Source organism: Ruditapes philippinarum, unplaced genomic scaffold (genome assembly GCF_026571515.1).
Source record: "Ruditapes philippinarum isolate M1 unplaced genomic scaffold, ASM2657151v2 ctg4832_1_1_1_1, whole genome shotgun sequence".
Classification (NCBI taxonomy): Eukaryota; Metazoa; Mollusca; class Bivalvia; order Venerida; family Veneridae; genus Ruditapes; species Ruditapes philippinarum.
This window is the reverse complement of record NW_026857889.1, coordinates 11504-30862: the sequence shown is the minus strand read 5'-3', so window position 1 is coordinate 30862 and position 19359 is coordinate 11504. Positions and strand designations below refer to the sequence as shown.

Here is a 19359-nt window from a genome sequence, read left to right as displayed (position 1 = left end):
CGGTTTCCGACCAATAATTTTACAACCAAAAGGCCATTCACCCCAAACTTCACAGGCCAATAGATGATCACTCAAGGTCACATTGATCTTTATACATGTATGCCAAATTCACAATGACCTGGCTACATGACAAATTGACACAAACATATCTTGTACTGTAAGTGTTCGCATTTTCTTTTACGTACCGGTTATGAAATATGTGTCTTTGTCGTGATTGTTTGATAGGTGATAGTATGCAGACATTCGACAGTTTCTGTATAAAACATTCCTTACTCTGCTTAGAGATGAACTCTTTAAAATGCCAACAATAATCTGATGTCTCGCCAATCGAACTTGATTAACAAATTGCGTGCTTGCAATGACTTTGAAATTTACCACTTTCTCTCGAGACTTATAGCAATGTATCATTTTATCCGTTCAAAGCGTAAAAGAAAACAATGGTCTTTGACTGGGGGACTATACACCGCTTTCCATGAAATGCCATTAACGTGTCAAATTGAAGGTCAGTGATAACCATGTTTTGAAAACATCTGCGGATGTATCTACGGATGTTTTTTTTTAATTCAAATTTTTACCATTTCATGTAAAAATTTAATGTTGAATTCTGCTCAAAATGGGGTGATGGGGTGTGGTTGCGAGCTTGCACTTGTAAACCTGTATATAATAACCATTAGCGGGCTCTGCAACATTTTCAATTTTGCCGTTTTCGGCGTTTTTAAAGGTTCCATTTTTCCTGTTGTTGTCTAACATTGACCACCAAATTACCAAATTGTTCCATGTTCCGCCGCGAATTCAGCAAGACCTTTAGTTTTAAGCTGTTAACATTTTCAAAATGATTCAGGGACATTTCTATGAATGACACGTACACCTGTCTCGTTGTGGTTTGTCTAAACATAAGTTCGTGTTGTCTTTATTGAGGAGTCGTATGTGGCATTGTTTATCTTTACACGTATTTAGTATTTTAAAAGAACCCACATAAAACACATTTTTAAAGTTGAAATAAAAACATGTTGTATTCGGCGAAAAGACATTTTGATCATCTATTTCTTTTTTATTTGAACCTTAATAGAAAAAACGATGACATGATATCTTTCGAGTTGCAGTATGATTAAGTTCTTAAGTTACTAAGTTCTTCTTAAGTAACTAAGTTCCGAGCAATTTCATCCATTGAGCAGTTAAGTTGAGTAAAATATGTGGCTATACTACAAAAATAACGGTGCCCCGTTAGGGCCATCGCGACACACAAAATAATTCGAAACAACGAGAATTAGAAAATACGACGGTGAAAAATCGAACTAACGAAACCTGGTTGGTGAAAAGTCGAAGATCTAATGATGAAAAGTGGAAAGTACGATGGTGACTGGTGAAAAGTCGAAATAATAACACCGTAAAACGTAGACATTTTCCATTAAGAATTAATGTTTCATCAAAGTCAAAGCAATAACTGTATTTGTTTGATATAGGTAAATATAAAAAGGGGACATGATTGTATACACTATAGTTACATTTGTCTACAGTCTATAAACTTTTTCGTAATTTTTGTAAAACAACAGGTACATGTAGAGTTTATTGATTGAATTTTTCTTATGATAGAGATCTACTTTACGTAAACACAAAATAATTTATATTTTTTACAAAAATGAAAGATTGCTGAGAAACACTGCCTTTCTGTTAACTTAATGAAACATTGAGCGAAAAAATATATCTAGTATATTTCACGATTAAGTCCTTTGTCGTATTGTTTTTTTAACAGAAGTATCGTAAATATTAACTCTGAAAGAAAACTATAACTTCATTTCAATCAAAGTGCGGTCATTTGGAAATCATATTAGGATTTTCTTAAGCTTTAATGTTAATATAAGTTGTTTATAAGTTGTTTTTTGTGTATAAAATTAGACGGATAAAACATGACGCATAATTTTAAGACAAATTTCGATTTGTCTTAAATACTTCAGCATTCACCAATTAACTGTTTCCGTGGTGTAGTGGTCATCACATCCGCTTAACACGCGGAAGGTCCATCAATCCTCAGCAGAAACATTTTTTTTTACAAATTCTATCATTTTTACATTTATCAAAGAAATTAATGAAATAATCGCATAATTATAGGATATTACATGTATCTGTACTTTTTGCAGTATTCTTTTCATAGAGGCCGTATATAAAAGTTGAAAATGGACAACGACTTAGTGTTACTGCTTTAATACCACAGCCGCCGTGGCCTAATGGATAAGGCATCGGCCTCCTAAGCCGGGGATTGTTATATTACATTTTCTAATGTTGTATACATAAATTAATCCTGTCAAACACATTCTTAACAATTCACCTCATTTCTTTACTATGACGATAACATCACTTTTCCATTAATTTTCGAACACTTTATTTCAATAGTTAACATTATTATTTATTTATTCATATCTAAATTGTATTGTCTCTAATCAGACTTGACGAACATCCAACCATCTTTTGATACTGATAGTTGGATTACATCACTTTTCAATTAAACACTTTATTTCAATAGTTAACATAATTATTTAGTTATTCTTAACTTATGTTTATATCTTATTGTATTGTCTCTAATCAGACTTGACGAACATCCAACCAACTTTTGATACTATAGTTACGATTATTTCATAGATGCTGTCAATTTTATACGAGTCAAACATTCATACATTCATACAAAATACTACTGTTACTTCTTTTAAATTTAGATTTTGATAACACAAATAGAGGACTTTTTATACAATTTCGACATACAATCCTGCGTTCTCGATTATCAAATCATTATATCATCAATATTTTAATGCAGTTCCTCAGTCTTTACATTAATATTTATGTTAACTTAAACTTGCACAGGCCTATGGTGGCCGGTTTCGGCCATTTTAAACCCGCGAGAAATTTCATCGTTTTATCATTAAATGTTGCGAGGAAGTGTGAAACAAAAACTCGAGAGTTTTTTTTTGTGTTTTAGATTTTGAATATAAAATTAGACGGAAAAAAACATTAAGCTTAATTTAAGACAAATTTCGATATGTACAATACTTCAGATTTCACCAATTAACTGTTTCCGTGGTGTAGTGGTTATCACACCCGCTTATCACGCGGAAGGTCCTGAGCTCAATCCTCAGCGGAAACAGATTTTTTTCTTCAAATTTTACAAATTTATCATTTTTACATTTATCAAAGAAATTAATGAAGTGATCGCCTAATTATAGAATATTACATGTATCTGTACATTTTGCAGTATTCTTTTCATAGAGGCTGTATATAAAAGTAGAAAATGGACAACGACTTAGTGTTACTGCTTTATACGACAGTCTCCAACCATGCCCGTACAAGTTTTTTTTTGCACAATACAAAGCATGTTTTTGTCTTGATATCTTTTAAAACAAGAACAAAAGATTTCAATGTCTTATATCCTCATGCTTAAATTTCAAAACTAAACTCGTGTCATAAAACCCCTTACTTTGCTCAACAATGATTGACGTTAATTAAACTGTTTAAACATTGTTTATTTCGGGTTCTCGATTCTCAAATCATTATATCATCATTATTATAATGCAGTTCCTCAGTCTTTACATAAATATTTTTGTTATCTTAAACTCGCACAGATCTATGGCCATTTTAAACCCTCGAGAATTTTCATCGTTTTATCATAAAATGTCGCGAGGAAGTCTGAAAGAAAAACTTGAGAGTTTTAATTAGCAGCGACATTTATACAATTTCTATACTAATCGAAGTATTCTTTTCATAGAGGATTAAATGGACAACGAATTAGTGAAATTGTGCATATATATATAAATCACCGCCTCCGTGGCATCAGCCTCCTAAGCCGGGGATTGCGGGTTCGAGTCCCGCCGGAGGTTTGTTATATTATTTTAGCATTTCCTATCGTTGCATATATTAATAAATCCTGTCAAACAAATTCTATACAATTCATCTCATTTCTTTTCTATGACGATGTTGTCAATTTTACAGTTCTTTATAATGCCCATTTGGGTAGTCTACCTTAGTTACAGAACTAGACGAATATCTTTTGTACATGTAAGTAATGAACAATAATTTGTTGTATCGAGATAGATAAAAAGCAAAATACAAGTTTTTTTGCAGAATACATAGCGTGTTTTTATCTTGATATATTTTAAAACAATAACAAAAGATAACAATGTCTTATATCCTCATGCTTAAATTTCAAAACTAAAATTGTGTCAAAAACCCCTTACTTTACTGAAATTTATGTTTCAACACTGATTGACGTTAAACTGTTTTAACATTGTTTATTTTGCGTTCTCGATTCTCAAATCACTATATCATCATTAATATAATGCAGTTCCTCAGTCTTTTAATAAATATTTATGTAAACTTAAACTTGCACAGACCTATGGTGGCCGGTTGCGGCCATTTGAAACCCGAGAGAAATTTCGGCGTTTTATCATGAAATGTCGCGAGGAAGTGTGACAGAAAAACTCAAGAGTACTAATAAGCCGCGACATTTACACAATTTCGACATACAATCTCGCGGATTTAAATGCTGCCCGCGATATTTTATAAACTGACGGTAAAAATTATTGCGGCTTTAAAATGGACGCTACCGTCCACCCTACTAACCCGTTCGTTGTGTGACTAACATATAATATAGAACAATAAAAATACTTCAAGTGAACGGTGTCAACTGTTTCCGTGGTGTAGTGGTTATCACATCCGCTTAACACGCGGAAGGTCCTGAGTTCAATCCTCAGCGGAAACAGATTTTGTTTTTTCAAATTTTATCATTTTTTTTGCATCAAAGAAATTAATGCAGTAATCGCTTAATTATAGAACATTACATGTATCTGTACTAATTGAAGTATTCTTTTTATAGAGGTTGTATTATAGAATTAAATGGACAACGACTTAGTGTAATTGTGCATATAAATCACCGCCTCCGTGGCCTAATGGATAAGGCATCGGCCTCCTAAGCCGGAGATTGCGGATTCGAGTCCCGCGCCGGAGGTTTGTTGCATTTTTTTTTAGCATTTTCTATCGTTGCATATATTAATAAATCCTGTAAAACAAATTCTATACGAATCATCTCATTTCTTTTCTATGACTATGTTGTCATTTTTACAGTTCTTTATAATGCCCATTAGGGTAGTCTACCTTAGTTACACAACTAGACAAATAACTTTTGTACATGTAAGTAATGAACAATAATTTGTTGTTTCGAGATAGATAAAAAGCAAAATACAAGTTTTTTGCACAATACATAGCATGTTTTTTTATCTTGATATCTTTTAAAACGATAACAAAAGATTTCAATGTCTTATATACTCATAGTTAAATTTCAAAACTAAAATCGTGTCATAAAACCCCTTACTTTACTGAGATCTATTTTTCAACAATGATTGACATTTAACTGTTTCAACATTTTTTTAATTCTCAAATCATTATATCATCATTATTATAATGCAGTTCCTCAGTCTTTACATAAATATTTATGTTAACTTAAACTTGCACAGATCTATGGTGGCCGGTTGCGGCCATTTTAAACCGCGAGAAAAATTTCATCGTTTTATCATAAAATGTCACGAGGAAGTGTGAAATAAAACTCGAGAAATTCAATAAGCCGCGACATTTTAGACAATTTCGAGATACAATCTTGTGGTTTTAAATACTGCCCGCGACATTTTAAAACTGACGATAAAAATTCTTGTGGCTTTAAATATGGAAGTTGCATTAAACCCTACATACCCGTTCGTTGTGTGAATTATATATTATATAGAACAATCAATATACATAGGTCCTGAGTTCAATCCTCAGCGGAAACATTTTTTTAATTCTCAAATCATTATATCATCATTATTATAATGCAGTTCCTCAGTCTTTACATAAATATTTATGTTAACTTAAACTTGCACAGATCTATGGTGGCCGGTTGCGGCCATTTTAAACCGCGAGAAAAATTTTATCGTTTTATCATAAAATGTCACGAGGAAGTGTGAAATAAAACTCGAGAAATTCAATAAGCCGCGACATTTTATACAATTTCGAGATACAATCTCGTGGATTTAAATGCTGCCCGCGACATTTTATAAACTGACGATAAAAATTCTCGTGGCTTTAAAATGGACGCTGCATTGAACCCTACAAACCCGTTCGTTGTGTGAATAATATATTATATAGAACAATCAATATACATTAAGTGAAAGCTGACAACTGTTTCCGTGGTGTAGTGGTTATCACATCCGCTTAACACGCGGAAGGTCCTGAGTTCATTCCTCAGCGGAAACAGATTTTTCTTAAAATATTATCATTTTTACATTGATCAGAGAAATTAATGCAGCAATCGCTTAATTGTAGAACATTACATCTATCTGTACTGTTTGTAATAGTTGTATTTTAGAAGCAAATGGACCACGACTCAGTGTAAATGTGCATATATCATCGCCTCCGTGGCCTAATGGATAAGGCATCGGCCTCCTAAGCCGGGGATTGCGGGTTCGAGTCCCGCCGGAGGTTTCTTATATTATTTTAGCATTTTCTATTGTTGCATATATAAATAAATCCTGTCAATCACATTCTATACGATTCACCTCATTTCTTTTCTATGACGATGTTGTCAATTTTACAGTTCTTTATAATGCCCATAAGGGTGGTCTACCTTAGTTACACAACTAGACGAATAACTTTTGTATGAAATGAACCATAATGTGTTGTATCGAGATAGATAAAAAGCAAAATACAAGTTTTTTTTGCATAATACATAGCATGTTTTTATCTTGATATCTTTTAAAACAATAACAACAGATTTCAATGTCTTATATCCTGATGCTTAAATTTCAAAACTAAAATTGTGCCATAAAACCCCTTACTTTGCTGAAATTTATGTTTCAACAAATGACCTTTGTAAGTAAAGGACAATAATTTGTTGTATGGAGATAGATAAAAAAGCAAAATACAAGTTTTTTGCACAATACATAGCATGTTGTTTATCCTGAGTTCATTCCTCAGCGGAAACATATTTTTCTTAAAATATTATCATTTTTACATTGATCAGAGAAATTAATGCAGCAATCGCTTAATTGTAGAATATTACATCTATCTGTACATTTTAAAACCAGCGAAAAATTTCATCGTTTTATCATAAAATGTCGCGAGGAAGAGTGAAAGAAAAACCTTTAGAATTTCAATAAGCCACATCATTTTATACAATTTCGAGATACAATCTCGCGGATTTAAATGCTGCCCGTGAAATTTTATAAACTGACGATAAAAATTCCTGCGGCTTTAAAATGGACGCTAATGTCCGCCCTACAAACCCGTTCGTTGTGTGAATAATAAAAAATAGAACAATCAATATACATTAAGTGAAAGCTGACAACTGTTTCCTTGGTGTAGTGGTTATCACATCCGCTGAACACGCGGAAGGTCCTGAGTTCAATCCTCAGCGGAAACATTTTTTTCTCTTCAAATTTTATCATTTTTACATTGATCAGAGAAATTAATGCAGCAATCGCTTAATTGTAGAACATTACATCAATCTGTACTGTTTGTAATAGTTGTATTTTAGAAGCAAATGTACAACGACTCAGTGTTCATATATCACCGCCTCCGTGTCCTAATGGATAAGGCATCGGCCTCCTAAGCCGGGGATTGTTATATTATATTATTCTAACATTTTCTATTGTTGCATATATAAATAGATCCTGTCAAACAAAATTCTATACGATTCACCTCATTTCTTTTCCATGACGATAACATTACCTTTCCATTTATTTCGAACACTTTATTTCAATATTTAACATTATTTCGAACACTTTATTTCAATATTTAACATTACACAAAGCTGTTCACGCAAACAGCCATGATGTATTCAGTTATTCTAAACTTATGTTGATATCTTATTGTGTTGTCTCTTATCGGACTTTACGAACAGTCAACCATCTTCGTTTGATACTGGTTGCAATAACTTCGTATGTGCCTTAACTTTATATGAGTAAAACATTCATACATGCTCCATATCAATAGAGAAACTTAAATACTGATTTTAAACATCTTCAAATATAACATGGATTATTTCCAACAAAGCCTTTTTAATCTTTAAAAAAAATTACATTATGTAGAAGAGCATATTAATATTATATCACTTCAAGTCTTTTGCACGATACCTAGCATGTTTTTATCTTGATATCTTTTAAAACAATAACAAAAGATTTCAAAGTCTTATATCCTCATGCTTAAAATTCAAAACATAAATCGTGTCATAAAACCCCTTACTTTGATGATTTTTATGTTTCAACAATGATTGACGTTATGTAAACTGTTTTGACATTGTTTATTTCAGGTTCTCGATTCTCAAATCATTATATCATCATTATTATAATGCAGTTCCTCAGTCTTTTAATAAATAAAACTTGCACAGACCTATGGTGGCCGGTTGCGGCCATTTGAAACTTGCTAGAAATTTCGGCGTTTTATCATGAAATGTCGCGAGGAAGTGTGACAGGAAAACTCAAGAGTTCTAATAAGCCGCGACATTTACACAATTTCGACATACAATCTCGCGGCCGCGATATTTTATAAACTGACGGTAAAACCTCTTGCGACTTTAAAATGGACGCTACCGTCCACCCTACTAACCCGTTCGTTGTGTGACCAACATATAATATAGAACAATAAAAATACCAGTGGCGGATCCAGGCCTGGGCTTCAGGGCTGCAGCCCCCCCCCCCACAGCTCGGCCCAAAGATACGTTTACCAGCTGGGCTGGAATATATTTTTGTCAGTTTCAAACTTTATTGGCTGTAGTGTACTCCCTTATCAAAACATTTATTGCTGTCAATCAGTTGTTAATCTCCTGCCTGGGGGCTTGGCAGAGATCTTTATCTATCAACAGCATGACATGCTTGAATGACTCCACTGTTTAAACTGCATAATTGATTGGGTTATTGCTTTCCAAAGGTGTAATGAAATTAAAAGTCACAGATAGTGGCAAATAGATGTGTTACATTGTACACCATATTTTACTATCTTTGTTTTTTCCATTTTCTTTGCAAAAGCCTTATAATTAAGAAATTGAAAATTATTATTTATAAATTAAAAAGATGGCGAGTTTTATACAGATTATATAAAATGAATCGCGTTTTAATAACTAGTTTTACTAAGATTTTTATTCAATAAACTGATTGGTCATTTGCTTTTAATAACTTTTTATGGCAGTTATATTATCTTAAATAAAATTTAAATTGTACTGACCTCTTTAGTATCTAAAATGGATTCATTGATGGAAAAAATTCTTATTGAATATTATTGTTAGAAATTATTTTTGTACAATAGAAAGGCAGTATTTTAATATCACTTTACTTTGGCAAATCGTCTATTATTCAGAGGAGTAAATTGATCAAGTGTTTGAAATTATTTTTATCAACAGTGAGTTGCGCGTTAGTGTGCTGTTATTTTGTAAATGCTTAATACTAAACACCAGGGGAATTCTATTTGAAATACCCTGCAAACACTAACCTGTAAATCCACCCAAAAGGTACCATAAATAAACAGCACTAGACAGTCAAGGAAATAACACATTTTTTACCTCATATTTCAAAATTTTCTTACTATATGGGAGGGGACACCCCTCCCAAGCCCACCCCAAATTACATATATTTTTCTTAATTCCATATCATCTAAATATTTATGAAAATATTAGTATACACATATATAAGCGAAAGTGCATTGCCACTCATCAGATAAGCTATGACACACGTAAATTACATTTTTTTGTCACATGAACAATATATTGGCCAAATCTTCAAACATGCACAATTTTCGCCTGTTGCATTCACAGGTGGCAGTATCAGTGTTTGGACACCCAAATTATATATAAAAAAAATTTCCCCTATCAAAATTATAGTTATCTATAACTATAATTTTGATAGTGGACATTTTTTTTACATAATTTTATCTGTGGTTTTGTAGTTGGTACCTAATTGTTGAATTATTTTTTTTCAGGGTTGTAGTAGGGGTCCAGGGGCAGATAGGGGTGGGGTGTCCAAACACTGATACTGCCACCTGTGGTTGCATTATTTTTGTCAAAATCTTCCATCCATATGTCAGCCCCCCCCAGGAAACCATGTTCTGTATCCGCCCCTGAAATACTTCAAGTGAACGGTGTCAACTGTTTCCGTGTAACATCCGCTTAACACGCGGAAGGTCCTGAGTTAAATCCTCAGCGGAAACAGATTTTGTTTTTTCAAATTTTATCATTTTTTGCATCAAATAAATTCATGCAGTAATCGCTTAATTATAGAACATTACATGTATCTGTACTAATTGAAGTATTCTTTTCATAGAGGTTGTATTATAGAATTAAAAGGACAACGAATAAGCGTAATTGTGCACATAAATCACCGCCTCCGTGGCCTAATGGATAAGGCATCGGCCTCCTAAGCCGGGGATTGCGGGTTCGAGTCCCGCCGGAGGTTTGTTTTATTATTTTAGCATTTTCTATCGTTGCATATATTAATAAATCCTGTCAAACAAATTCTATAAGATTCACCTCATTCTCATTTCGGCGTTTTATCATGAAATGTCGCGAGGAAGTGTGACAGAAAAACTCAAGAGTACTAATAAGCCGCGACATTTACACAATTTCGACATACAATCTCGCGGATTTAAATGCTGCCCGCGATATTTAACTGACGGTAAAAATTCTTGCGGCTTTAAAATGGACGCTACCATCCACCCTACTAACCCGTTCGTTGTGTGACTAACATATAATATAGAACAATAAAAATACTTCAAGTGAATGGTGTCAACTGTTTCCGTGGTGTAGTGGTTATCACATCCGCTTAACACGCGGAAGGTCCTGAGTTCAATCCTCTTTTAAAACAATAACAAACGATTTCAATGTCTTATATCCTCATACTTAAATTTCAAAACTAAAATCGTGTCATAAAACCCCTTACTTTACTGAGATCTATTTTTCAACAATGATTGACGTTTAACTGTTTTAACATTTTATTTTTATTTCGGGTTCTCAATTCTCAAATCATTATATCATCATATTATAATGCAGTTCCTCAGTCTTTACATAAATATTTATGTTAACTTAAACTTGCACAGATCTATGGTGGCCGGTTGCGGCCATTTTAAACCGCGAGAAAAATTTCATCGTTTTATCATAAAATGTCACGAGGAAGTGTGAAATAAAACTCGAGAAATTCAATAAGCCGCGACATTTTATACAATTTCGAGATACAATCTCGTGGATTTAAATGCTGCCCGCGACATTTTATAAACTGACGATAAAAATTCTTGTGGCTTTAAAATGGACGCTGCATTTAACCCTACAAACCCGTTCGTTGTGTGAATGATATATTATATAGAACAATCAATATACATTAAGTGAAAGCTGACAACTGTTACCGTGGTGTAGTGGTTATCACATCCGCTTAACACGCGGAAGGTCCTGAGTTCAATTCTCAGCGGAAACATGTTTTTCTTTAAATATTATCATTTTTATATTGATCAGAGAAATTAATGCAGCAATCGCTTAATTGTAGAACATTACATCTATCTGTACTGTTTGTAATAGTTGTATTTTAGAAGCAAATGGACCACGACTCAGTGTAAATGTTCATATATCATCGCCTCCGTGGCCTAATGGATAAGGCATCGGCCTCCTAAGCCGGGGATTGCGGGTTCGAGTCCCGCCGGAGGTTTGTTACATTATTTTAGCATTTTGTATTGTTGCATATATAAATAATTCCTGTCAAACACATTTTATACGATTCACCTCATTTCTTTTCTATGACGATGTTGTCAATTTTACAGTTCTTTATAATGCCCATTAGGGGGGTCTACCTTAGTTACACAACTAGACGAATAACTTTTGTAAGAAATGAACCATAATGTGTTGTGTCGAGATAGATAAAAAGCAAAAGACAAGGGGTTTTTTTTGCACAATACATAGCATGTTTTTTATCTTGATATCTTTTAAAACGATAACAACAGATTTCAATGTCTTATATACTCATAATTAAATTTCAAAACTAAAATCGTGTCATAAAACCCCTTACTTTACTAAGATCTATTTTTCAACAATGATTGACGTTTAACTGTTTTAACATTTTTTTTTATTTCGGGTTCTCGATTCTCAAATCATTATATCATCATTTTTATAATGCAGCTCCTCAGTCTTGAATTATATATTTATGATAACTTAAACTTGCACAGACCTATGGTGGCCGGTTGCGGCCATTTTAAAACCGCGAGAAAAAATTTCATCGTTTTATCATAAAATGTCACGAGGAAGTGTGAAATAAAACTCGAGAAATTCAATAAGCCGCGACATTTTATACAATTCAATTTCGAGATACAATCTCGTGGATTTAAATGCTGCCCGCGACATTTTTATAAACTAACGATAATAATTCTTGTGGCTTTAAAATGGACGCTGCATTTAACCCTACAAACCCGTTCGTTGTGTGAATAATATATTATATAGAACAATCAATATACATTAAGTGAAAGCTGACAACTGTTTCCGTGGTGTAGTGGTTATCACATCCGCTTAACACGCGGAAGGTCCTGAGTTCATTCCTCAGCGGAAACATATTTTTCTTAAAATATTATCATTTTTACATTGATCAGAGAAATTAATGCAGCAATCGCTTAATTGTAGAACATTACATCTATCTGTACATTTTAAAACCAGCGAAATATTTCGTCGTTTTATCATAAAATGTCGCGAGGAAGAGTGAAAGAAAAAACTTTAGAGTTTCAATAAGCGACAACATTTTATACAATTTCGACATACAATCACGCAGATTTAAATGCTGCCCGTGAAATTTTATAAACTGACGATAAAAATTCCTGCGGCTTTAAAATGGACGCTAATGTCCACCCTACAAACCCTTTCGTTGTGTAAATAACATATAATATTGAACAAGTGACAGATGACAACCGTTTCCGTGGTGTAGTGGTTATCACATCCGCTTAACACGCGGAAGGTCCTGAGTTCAATCCTCAGCGGAAACATTTTTTTTCTTCAAATTTTATCATTTTTACATTGATCAGAGAAATTAATGCAGCAATCGCTTAATTGTAGAACATTACATCTATCTGTACTGTTTGTAATAGTTGTATTTTAGAAGCAAATGGACCACGACTCAGTGTAAATGTGCATATATCATCGCCTCCGTGGCCTAATGGATAAGGCATCGGCCTCCTAAGCCGGCGATTGCGGGTTCGAGTCCCGCCGGAGGTTTGTTATATTATTTTAGCATTTTGTATTGTTGCATATATAAATAAATCCTGTCAAACACATTCTATACGATTCACCTCATTTCTTTTCTATGACTATGTTGTCAATTTTACAGTTCTTTATAATGCCCATTAGGGTGGTCTACGTACCTTAGTTACACAACTAGACGAATAACTTTTGTAAGAAATGAACCATTATGTGTTGTATCGAGATAGATAAAAAGCAAAATACAAGGTTTTTTTTTTGCACAATACATAGCATGTTTTTTATCTTGATATCTTTTAAAACGATAACAACAGATTTCAATGTCTTATATACTCATAGTTAAATTTCAAATCTAAAATCGTGTCATAAAACCCCTTACTTTACTGAGATCTATTTTTCAACAATGATTGACATTTAACTGTTTTAACATATTTTTTTTTTAATTCTCAAATCATTATATCATCATTATTATAATGCAGTTCCTCAGTCTTTACATAAATATTTATGTTAACTTAAACTCGCGCAGATCTATGGTGGCCGGTTGCGGCCTTTTTAAACCGCGAGAAAAATTTCATTGTTTTATCATAAAATGTCACAAGGAATTGTGAAATAAAACTAGAGAAATTCAATAAGCCGCGACATTTTATACAATTTCGAGATACAATCTTGTTGATTTAAATGCTGCCCGCGACAATTTATAAACTGACGATAAAAATTCTTGTGGCTTTAAAATGGACGCTGCATTTAACCCTACAAACCCGTTCGATGTGTGAATAATATATTATATAGAACAATCAATATACATTAAGTGAAAGCTGACAACTGTTTCCGTGGTGTAGTGGTTATCACATCCGCTTAACACGCGGAAGGTCCTGAGTTCAATCCTCAGCGGAAACAGATTTTTCTTAAAATATTATCATTTTTACATTGATCAAAGAAATTAATGCAGCAATCGCTTAATTGTAAAACATTACATCTATCTGTACATTTTAAAACCAGCGAAAGATTTCATCGTTTTATCATAAAATGTCGCGAGGAAGAGTGAAGAAAAAACTTTAGAGTTTCAATAAGCCACAACATTTCATACAATTTCGACATACAATCTCGCGGATTTAAATGCTGCCCGTGAAATTTTATAAACTGACAATAAAAATTCCTGAGGCTTTAAAATGGACGCTAATGTCCACCCTACAAACCCGTTCTTTGTAATATTGAACAAGTGAATGATGACAACCGTTTCCGTGGTGTAGTGGTTATCACATCCGCTTAACACGCGGAAGGTCCTGAGTTCAATCCTCAGCGGAAACATTTTTTTTCTTCAAATTTGATCATTTTTACATTGATCAGAGAAATTAATGCAGCAATCGCTTAATTGTAGAACATTACATCTATCTGTACTGTTGTAATAGTTGTATTTTAGAAGCAAATGGACCACGACTCAGTGTAAATGTGCATATATCATCGCCTCCGTGGCCTAATGGATAAGGCATCGGCCTCCTAAGCCGGGGATTGCGGGTTCGAGTCCCGCCGGAGGTTTGTTATATTATTTTAGCATTTTCTATTGTTGCATATATAAATAAATCCTGTCAAACACATTCTATACGATTCAACTCATTTCTTTTCCATGACGATAACATTACCTTTCCATTTATTTGAAACACTTTATTTCAATATTTAACATTACATAAAGCTGTTCACGCAAACAGCCATGATGTATTCAGTTATTCTAAACTGATGTTGATATCTTATTGGATTGTCTCTTATCGGACTTTACGAACTGTCAACCATCTCCGTTTGATACTGTTGCAATAACTTCGTATGTGCCGCAACTTTATATGAGTAAAACATTCATACATGCTTAGTTTAATAATATTTTATTGTATAAATATACACACAATATACAATTAAATAATTTTACAGACATAATCAAGTGTACATACAAAAGGGTTGGGCCAAAAGTTCTAACAACATTATCGTGGGCCCTTCCCTGAGGTTAGTCAGAAATAAGTCTATACTATTTGAATAAATTTGTGTGATATCAAATAATTATCAATTTCAGTTTTAAGTAATTTTCAGATACTAATTTTCATGAACTAATTTTAACAAATGTTTTATATGTAAATATAAATTAATCAAATGAACATTTAACAGAGGTATATATATAAAAAATAGAAATATAGATAAACATTATAATAAAATTATGATACTAAGGGTGATTAGATTAAGTTATTTAAATATTTTAAACGTATAAAGTATAAGTTTCAAAAGTCAATAGTGTTCCATTTAAAGTTATTTATAGCTTTTGAATTACGTGTTCTAAGTATCAAGCATACATGCTTCATATCAATAGAAAAACTTAAATACTGATTTTAAACATCTTCAAATATTATATGAATTGTTTCCAGCAAAGCCTTTTTAATCTTTAAAAAAATGTACATTATGTAGAAGAGCATATTAATATTAAATCACTTCAAGTCTTTTGCACGATACATAGCATGTTTTTATCTTGATATCTTTTAAAACAATAACAAAAGATTTCAAAGTCTTATATCCTCATGCTTAAAATTCAAAACATAAATCGTGTCATTAAACCCCCTACTTTGATAAATTTTATGTTTCAACAATGATTGACGTTATGTAAACTGTTTTAACATTGTTTATTTCGGGTTCTCGATTCTCAAATCATTATATCATCATTATTTTAATGCAGTTCCTCAGTCTTTACATAAATATTTTTATTACCCTTCCAGATTTTTTCCGCCTTTTTGATTGGATATTGATCACCCGAAAGAAATTGATATAACCGAGCCAGACGGGTAATATACACACTAAATTTCCCCGTTGGGTTCCCAACGTTGTAAACAACATGCGCTGAGGTGATGCGCGTACGGTTCGATTTTACGCGGTGTAAATTCCGATTTACAAGCACTTTTTAACTGTCAAATGATAAATATTTACCAAAGTAGAGTAATGATACATATTCCCATCAGTATCGAAAACAAATATGACCATGTGAAAGCTTGATATTAATTACAAAAAAGTGCGTTCAATAGACTACTCCTTTTCTCTTATTTACATTCGTTAGGTACGGGAAAAATACGTCATGTATTTATGTGACGTCATGTTGTGATGAAGAGGTACTCTAAAGGGAATCTTATTTTGACGTTTCATTTGAAACAGCAATGATTTTTTAAAAAATCGTCTACACTCGGCAGGGGAAGGGTAATAAAATTATTATTTTGGTTTTGGAGTGATATATGTGGATATATTACCTGCCAAGATATAAAATCTTAGCAGGTAATATATCCACATATATCACTCCAAAACCAAAATAACATATAATGTAATCTTTAACTCGCACAGATTTATTGTGGCCGGTTGGGGCCATTTTAAACCCTCGAGAAATTTCATCGTTTTATAATAAAATATCGCGAGGAAGTGTGAAAGAAAAACTCGAGAGTATTAATAAGCCGCGACATTTTATACAATTTCGACATTCAATCTCGCGGATTTAAATGCCGCCCGCGATATTTTATAAATTGACGATAAAAATTCTTGCGGCTTAAAAATGGACGCTACCGTCGACCCTACTAACCCGTTCGTTGTGTGACTAAAATATACTTGTAATATAGAACAATAAATATACTTCAAGTGAACGGTGTCAACTGTTTCCGTGGTGTAGTGGTTATCACATCCACTTAACACTCGGAAGGTCCTGAGTTCAATCCTCAGCGGAAACAGATTTTGTTTTTTAAAATTTTATCATTTTATCAATATTGAACAATTAAAATACTTAAATAAAGAAATTAATGCAGTAATCGCTTCATCATAGAACATTACATGTACAGTGTATCTGTACTAAGTGAAGTATTCTTTTAATAGAGGTGGTATAATAAAGGATTAAATGGACAAAGACTCAGTGTAACTGTGCATATATCATCGCCTCCGTGGCCTAATGGATAAGGCATCGGCCTCCTAAGCCGGGGATTGCGGGTTAGAGTCCCGCCGGAGGTTTGTTATATTGTTTTAGCATTTTCTATTGTTATATGTATATACATAAATCCAGTCAAACAAATTCTATACGATCCACCTCATTTCTTTTCTATGACGATGTTGTCAATTTTACAGTTCTTTATAATGGCCATTAGGGGTGGTTTACCTATGGAAGGGTATTAACGCAAAAATTACATCTTGCTTTCTTACGTTACATCGTGCTTTCTAACTTGTACATCTTGCATTCTGACTGGGACATACTATCGTATGTCCCAGATTCTGACTTGTACATCTTGCATTCTGACTTTTACATCTTGCTTTCTTACATGCACATTATGCTTTCTGCTGTGTGCGTCTTGCTTAATTGTATGTTGATATCGTTATTTAACTATCAATAATTATAGTTATATATAACTTTAAATTACTTCTGTGACGTCATTCCTTTGTTCTGACCGTACTGTATTTTTAATACAGTACAGATTGGTGTCCAGTATTAACGTGTAAGTCCAATATTAATTGTGTAACACATTAATATGAAAGAAGCTTCAATGACCACAGGATTTTGTGGAGTTTTTTTTCGATCTCCAAGCTCTTAAAATTATATTACCGTTTACGCTTCCGTAGTGAAAGTCAGTTAAGATATGATTTTAATGGGATTGTTAATTCTTGCCTATTGTCCGTTTTTTCTTTTTACATGTATTTTAATTGACAATTATACTTGATTTGATTCATTGTATGTACGTACTGTTTCAGTAAGGTCAACTTTTCAACTAAGTGTAATGATCAGCTTTTTAGATAGATGAAATTATAGAGAAAATAAATTCATCTTTTCAAAACAAAAGCTGTTATATTTGATTACATATATGTTTGACTTATATAAACGATTCCAGACCCCTGTGGTATGACAAATATCAATTCAAAAATAAGAAAATCTCATTTCGTTGCGTAAATATCCAAAATTAACCCTAATGGTCATTTTAACACAACATTTTACATCTTTACATCTGTGATAGCTGTAGTCATATGAAAAATAAAAATATCATTTTTAACACTTAATGGTCAGTAAAAAAAAATCCTTCCTTAAAGTAATAAAATAGAGAAAATAAGAATCCATAAAGTCATCTCAGTCAAGCATTCAAAATATCCAAGATTTAACACAAATTTGAAAACTTTTATTTTTTCTATTTCTTGTAAAAATCTCCAATGTACAAATTTATGTAACTGTATGTGTGTAAATCCAAAATTTTGTGTAACTGGTTTATTTTGTGTATATCATCGTGTTCATGTACGTATAGGATATCGACCGAGTTCGAGGTCTTTCTGTTTAGGAAAGACCTGGTCACGAATTTCATGTGACACCGAGAGCGCGTAGCGCTCGAGGTGTTTCATGAAATTCGTGACCAGGTCTTTCCTAAGCAGAAAGATCGATGTACGAGGCCGATATCCAACTTACACACCGTTAAAACTATTGGCTAATCCGAAGCATTTGATGAAATGCACAAATATTATTTTTAACACAACGCATATACAGGTAAGCTTTTATCAACCTTCTGCTTAAATACAATATATATTTTGCATTTAAATTTGCTTTCCCTTTTAAAATAAAAACTCAATGCAGATTCTTGGACATTTACACCCGGACAGTTGCCCCCGGACGTTTGCCCTCTTTTTTGCCGTTGTGACTTAATTATCACTTGTCATCTCGTGTATAGTTTTTTTGTATATCAGTGGAAACATTTCGTTTTATTTATTTAAATGCTATTTTGACTTTCACAGAGTGTTTTGTTTATTTAAGCAGAATGAAATTTCGACAACAGGCGACGAATTATGGTAGCAAACAATTCAACAATAACATATTTCTTAAAACAGGGGGGGGGGGGGCAAATGTCCGTCCCTTCCAAAATTATGAGGGGGCAAATGACGCCACTGCAAAAAGAGGGCAAACTTCCGAGGGGGCAACTGTCCAGATACCCAGCAGACAACGAAAGACTTATATATGTACATTGTATATTATTGGCAAGTGTGAGATACATGAACCGAAACTATACTTTATATAGCAGATTATAAAGTGTTCTAGAATAAAATATGATCGTTCATCATAAAATATTTTAAACTAAATCACTTACAACTTATTTACAATT

The 19359-nt window shown here is 33.0% G+C and overlaps 17 non-coding genes across 17 annotated transcripts; all 17 read left to right on the top strand.

Annotated features, from left to right (window-relative positions):
* The first annotated feature begins 3063 nt into the window (after positions 1–3063).
* Positions 3064–3136, top strand: Trnad-auc (transfer RNA aspartic acid (anticodon AUC)). Its single transcript has one exon. It is a non-coding gene; the product is annotated as a tRNA-Asp (tRNA).
* A 1538-nt stretch (positions 3137–4674) lies between these two features.
* On the top strand, positions 4675–4747 carry Trnav-aac (transfer RNA valine (anticodon AAC)). The gene has a single exon. It is a non-coding gene; the product is annotated as a tRNA-Val (tRNA).
* Positions 4748–4920: 173 nt separating this feature from the next.
* Positions 4921–4995, top strand: Trnar-ccu (transfer RNA arginine (anticodon CCU)). The gene has a single exon. It is a non-coding gene; the product is annotated as a tRNA-Arg (tRNA).
* A 1202-nt stretch (positions 4996–6197) lies between these two features.
* Positions 6198–6270, top strand: Trnav-aac (transfer RNA valine (anticodon AAC)). The gene has a single exon. It is a non-coding gene; the product is annotated as a tRNA-Val (tRNA).
* A 155-nt stretch (positions 6271–6425) lies between these two features.
* Trnar-ccu (transfer RNA arginine (anticodon CCU)) lies at positions 6426–6498 on the top strand. Its single transcript has one exon. It is a non-coding gene; the product is annotated as a tRNA-Arg (tRNA).
* An 864-nt stretch (positions 6499–7362) lies between these two features.
* On the top strand, positions 7363–7435 carry Trnav-aac (transfer RNA valine (anticodon AAC)). The gene has a single exon. It is a non-coding gene; the product is annotated as a tRNA-Val (tRNA).
* A 2949-nt stretch (positions 7436–10384) lies between these two features.
* Trnar-ccu (transfer RNA arginine (anticodon CCU)) lies at positions 10385–10457 on the top strand. The gene has a single exon. It is a non-coding gene; the product is annotated as a tRNA-Arg (tRNA).
* Positions 10458–11395: 938 nt separating this feature from the next.
* On the top strand, positions 11396–11468 carry Trnav-aac (transfer RNA valine (anticodon AAC)). Its single transcript has one exon. It is a non-coding gene; the product is annotated as a tRNA-Val (tRNA).
* Positions 11469–11623: 155 nt separating this feature from the next.
* On the top strand, positions 11624–11696 carry Trnar-ccu (transfer RNA arginine (anticodon CCU)). The gene has a single exon. It is a non-coding gene; the product is annotated as a tRNA-Arg (tRNA).
* Positions 11697–12516: 820 nt separating this feature from the next.
* Positions 12517–12589, top strand: Trnav-aac (transfer RNA valine (anticodon AAC)). Its single transcript has one exon. It is a non-coding gene; the product is annotated as a tRNA-Val (tRNA).
* Positions 12590–12941: 352 nt separating this feature from the next.
* Positions 12942–13014, top strand: Trnav-aac (transfer RNA valine (anticodon AAC)). Its single transcript has one exon. It is a non-coding gene; the product is annotated as a tRNA-Val (tRNA).
* Positions 13015–13170: 156 nt separating this feature from the next.
* On the top strand, positions 13171–13243 carry Trnar-ccu (transfer RNA arginine (anticodon CCU)). The gene has a single exon. It is a non-coding gene; the product is annotated as a tRNA-Arg (tRNA).
* Positions 13244–14049: 806 nt separating this feature from the next.
* On the top strand, positions 14050–14122 carry Trnav-aac (transfer RNA valine (anticodon AAC)). Its single transcript has one exon. It is a non-coding gene; the product is annotated as a tRNA-Val (tRNA).
* Positions 14123–14460: 338 nt separating this feature from the next.
* Positions 14461–14533, top strand: Trnav-aac (transfer RNA valine (anticodon AAC)). Its single transcript has one exon. It is a non-coding gene; the product is annotated as a tRNA-Val (tRNA).
* Positions 14534–14688: 155 nt separating this feature from the next.
* Positions 14689–14761, top strand: Trnar-ccu (transfer RNA arginine (anticodon CCU)). Its single transcript has one exon. It is a non-coding gene; the product is annotated as a tRNA-Arg (tRNA).
* A 2131-nt stretch (positions 14762–16892) lies between these two features.
* Trnav-aac (transfer RNA valine (anticodon AAC)) lies at positions 16893–16965 on the top strand. Its single transcript has one exon. It is a non-coding gene; the product is annotated as a tRNA-Val (tRNA).
* A 201-nt stretch (positions 16966–17166) lies between these two features.
* On the top strand, positions 17167–17239 carry Trnar-ccu (transfer RNA arginine (anticodon CCU)). The gene has a single exon. It is a non-coding gene; the product is annotated as a tRNA-Arg (tRNA).
* Positions 17240–19359: the final 2120 nt, after the last annotated feature.